This window comes from Brienomyrus brachyistius, unplaced genomic scaffold (assembly GCF_023856365.1).
Source record: "Brienomyrus brachyistius isolate T26 unplaced genomic scaffold, BBRACH_0.4 scaffold78, whole genome shotgun sequence".
Taxonomy (NCBI): domain Eukaryota; kingdom Metazoa; phylum Chordata; class Actinopteri; order Osteoglossiformes; family Mormyridae; genus Brienomyrus; species Brienomyrus brachyistius.
In genome coordinates, this window is record NW_026042353.1 from 801,982 (window position 1) to 803,558 (window position 1,577).

General features: G+C 43.3%; 1 non-coding gene across 1 annotated transcript; it reads right to left on the reverse strand.

The window, feature by feature from the left end:
- Window positions 1-820: 820 nt before the first annotated feature.
- Window positions 821-892, reverse strand: trnag-ucc (transfer RNA glycine (anticodon UCC)). Its single transcript has one exon. It is a non-coding gene; the product is annotated as a tRNA-Gly (tRNA).
- Window positions 893-1,577: the final 685 nt, after the last annotated feature.

Sequence of the window (1,577 nt, forward strand, 5' to 3'; positions counted from 1 at the left end):
ATCAGTGGTAGGAGATTTTTGTCCCTACTACCATCTGGGAAAAGAACATTCTGGTGCTTATCTGTGAAGAAGCAATTTCAGGAGATATAAATCCTTGCAAAAAGTAGTCTCCCACTCTATAAATAGGGTGCAATTTGTTTTTTCACAGTGTAAATTGAAATGTTTTTTTAATGTTGATGACGACTGTAACAGGTCAAAAGGTGGCGCCAAAGATCCCCAGTAATGCATCGCCCATTAATGTAAAGATATCCCCCTGCCTCACCATGCATGACTTTTTGCTCAATTGGCTACTGTTCCAGGTGAAATTTTAGCCATGGGATGCGGATGACTGTACAGATGCTTGCATCTGAGATCAGTTTGGGCTAGACATTGAAATTGGAAGGTTTGTGGATCCGCTATGAGACGAGTAATGGTATCTACTTCTGAAGAAATTCTTTTGCACAGTTATGGAAGTATGCTGGGCTGATGCCACATGAGTGACATAAAAACATCTATTAGAATCTGTGGGAGAGTGATTTTGTAAAAGTGCAGCTATGCATGGGAACTGTTTCAGCAAGTAAATAAACTGCCCCATGTGAGGGTCGAACTGACGACCTTCAGATTATGAGACTGACGCGCTACCGACTGCGCTAACGAGGTTTTCACTAACATAAGCAGCCCTATTTGCCAGTGTGCTAACTCATCTGGAAGGCAGATATATAGATTGATGGAGTAATGCTTCTTTCAGTTTCTATAATGCAGTGGGATATTGATGACATGCCGTTCAGCTGGACTATAAGCACCTGAAGACACTCACAGAGAAGGAGGTCATAAGTAAGGCTGCGTTGGCCGGGAATCGAACCCGGGTCAACTGCTTGGAAGGCAGCTATGCTAGCCACTATACCACCAACGCCGAAGTTGAAAAAGCTTTGTAGCGATTATCTTTTATCTTTCCACAAACCTGCTAGCAGTATTTCTGGTTCTGGTCCAGGTCTGGTGTTGTGATACAAGTGTAACAGTCAACAAGTATATGGCCCTCGTCACAGATTTTGCTGTTGCCGAATTTTGTTGTTGCTCGATTGGCTACTGTTGCAGGTGAAATCTTAGCCATGGGATGCAGATGACTGTACAGATGCTTGCATCTGAGATCAGTTTGGGCTAGAGGTTGAAATTGGAAGGTTTGTGGATCCGCTATGAGACGAGTAATGGTATCTACTTCTGAAGAAGTTCTTTGCACAGTAATAGAAGTACGCTGGGCTGATGCCACATGATTGACATAAAAACATCCAATAGGATCTGTGGGAGAGTGATTTTGTAAAAGTGCAGCTATGCATGGGAACTGTTTCAGCAAGTAAGTAAACTGCCCTGTGTGAGGGTCGAACTGATGACCTTCAGATTATGAGACTGACGCGCTACTGACTGCACTAACAAGGTTTTCACTGACGTAAGCAGCCCTGTTTGCCAGTGTGCTAACTCATCTGGAAGGCAGATATACAGATTGATGGAGTAATGCTTGTTTCAGTTTCTATAATGTGGCGGGATATTGATGACATGCTGTTCAGCTGGACTATAAGTACCTGAAGACACTCACAGAGAAG